This window comes from Salvelinus sp. IW2-2015, unplaced genomic scaffold, assembly GCF_002910315.2.
Source record: "Salvelinus sp. IW2-2015 unplaced genomic scaffold, ASM291031v2 Un_scaffold1010, whole genome shotgun sequence".
NCBI classification, from domain to species: Eukaryota; Metazoa; Chordata; class Actinopteri; order Salmoniformes; family Salmonidae; genus Salvelinus; species Salvelinus sp. IW2-2015.
In genome coordinates, this window is record NW_019942685.1 from 248,744 (window position 1) to 251,422 (window position 2,679).

General features: G+C 39.6%; 1 pseudogene; it reads left to right on the forward strand.

The window, feature by feature from the left end:
* Positions 1-2,679, forward strand: part of LOC139024105 (MKRN2 opposite strand protein-like) — a 3,897-nt pseudogene extending 1,218 nt beyond the window's left edge.

Below are 2,679 nucleotides of genomic sequence, written 5' to 3' on the forward strand. Positions count from 1 at the left end.
ACCATAACCTTTACAGTTGAACTACTAGACAGTATAGGACGACCATAAACTTTTACAGTGAACTACTAGACAGTATAGGACTGAACACATAATTCTTACAGTGAATCTACTAGACAGTATAGGACTGACCATAACCCCTTTACAGTGAACTACCTAGACAGTATAGGACTGACCATAACCCTTTACAGTGAACTACCTAGACAGTATAGGACCTGACCAATATAACCTCTATTTACAGTGAACTACCTAGACAGTATAGGACTGACCATAACCCTTACAGTGAACTACCTAGACAGTATAGGACTGACCATAACCTTTACAGTGACTAACCTAGACAGTATAGGACTGACCATAACCCTTTACAGTGAACTACCTGACAGTATAGGACTGACCATAACCCTTTACAGTGAATTAAGGAATGAGCAAAAAACAGGACTGTGAACAGAAGAGCATGGGGACAGTATAGGTGCACCCTGATAGGCCCCAGACGGTTAGTGACAAATGAGAAGGTTATGTGAGTGGAGCGTCACAGACCAGATAGGTTAAATTACCCTGCTGTCCTGCTAGGGTGTAGGTGAAGACCTAGCACTGGGTAGGGGACTTAGTAAGCAACCTAGTAGGGAAGTTCTATTCCATCTGTTTCCATGGAGAAAAAGAGTGATTAAGTTCAGCCACTGTCAGAAGGACATCTTCTGTTTCTTGGTTCCAGAGAAATGTCCAGATGTGGAGTGAGCTCAGCAGTGGCAGGCTGGAGGAGGCTCCTATCCGTATCCCAACCCTTTTTCTAACGGACACAAGACCCCATGCTGCTTCCTGGTCGCACCTGCTGAGGAAAACAACCTCAGGTAACAATGACTACTGTGTTGGTGTAAAAGGCAACATGCTGTTCTTAGCAGATGGTCTGTTTGCTGCACATTGAATGAACACAAACCAATGCACGGACAGCTGTTACACACATCATAGATTGATTGAATGTAGATTGCTGTGTTTTGGGAGTTTGATGGCGGCTCAGACCTACACACTGGGATCACAGACACTATGGTAGGTTCCGTTTCTTCACCCATACTGTAACGGTACATGCCTACACTTCCCTTCAAATTTTACTCAATGGAAAGTTACATACTGACATCAAAACGTCATTAGGACTAAAACTGGATACGCTTAATACTGACAGTCAGTGTGTTTGTTCTATAGGAGTGGTGTTCACCTACACTAAGCCAGGGGTCCGGCAGGACCAGCGAGGCTGGGAGATGTGTATCAGTATTCCCCTGATCCAACCAGACATGTTCAACCTTCTCAACCAATGGGACCAATACCAACACGTTCTCAGACGCCGAGAGATGTGGGACCAGCAACAATAAAGGTGCACCTTCGTATTGACTTTAAGATCCTATTACTGTATTACTGATATAGGAACAGTTGATAAAGTCTCTATTACTGTATTACTGACAGAGGAACAGTTTATTTGTTATTTAACCTTTATTTAACCAGGAAAATCCATTGAGACCCAGAGTATATTTTGCTGGCCAAGAAGGCAGCAACAATCAATACATTACAGAATTAAAACATACAACAATACAATACAATAACATGATCCAGCTTTAAAAAAGTTTACATTCCTCCGTAACAGAGTCTCCCATCAATATTTTAAAGTCTCTATTACGTATTACTGCAGAGGAATAGTTGATATTATCTTACTGTATTACTGACAGAGGAATAGTTGTTCAACTCTCTATTACTGTATTACTGACAGGGCAATAGTTGATATTCTCTTACTGTATTACTGACAGGGCAATAGTTGATTTCTCTTACTGTATTACGACAGGGGATAGTTGTTAAAGTCTCTATTACTGTATTACCGACAGAGGATAGTTGTTCAAGTCCTATTACTGTATTACTGAACAGGAATAGTTGATATCTCTCTTACTGTATTACTGACAGGGAACAGTTGTTAAAGTATTTACTGTTAACTGACAGGGAACAGTTGTTAAAGTATATTACTGTATTACTGAAGGGAACAGTTGTTAAAGTATATTACGATTTACTGACAGGGGAACAGTTGTTAAATATATTCTGTATTACTGACAGGGAACAGTTTGTTAAAGTATATTACTGTATTACTGACAGGGAGAACAGTTGTTAGTATATTACTGTATAATGACAGGGGAACAGTTGTTAAAGTATATTAGTTATTACTGACTAGAGGAACAGTTGTTAAAGTATATTACTGTATTATTGACAGGGGAACAGTTGTTAAAGTATATTACTGTATTACTGACAGAGGAACAGTTGTTAGTAATTTACTGTATTACTGACAGGGGAACAGTTGTTAAAGTATATTACTGTATTACTGATAGAGGAAAGTTGTTAAAGTATATTACTGTATAACTGAGAGAGGAACAGTTGTTTTAGCATTGAGATTGAGGTGTAATGTAATAAACATGTTTATCTTCTGGTCTTGTAGGTTTAATAAGGAGACGCACAACTGCTACAACTACACTCTGATGTTTCTAAACCGTGTGCTAGCAACACAGGGGAAAGGCTCTCTGACCAAAGACCAGTTCCATCCAGAGCTTCGTCCTGCCCAAGATCAAGAGAGCCTGTAAATACACCATAATGTGCAGGGAGATATCACAGAACTACTTCTATATAGTGGACAGTCCTGTTAATACTACATAG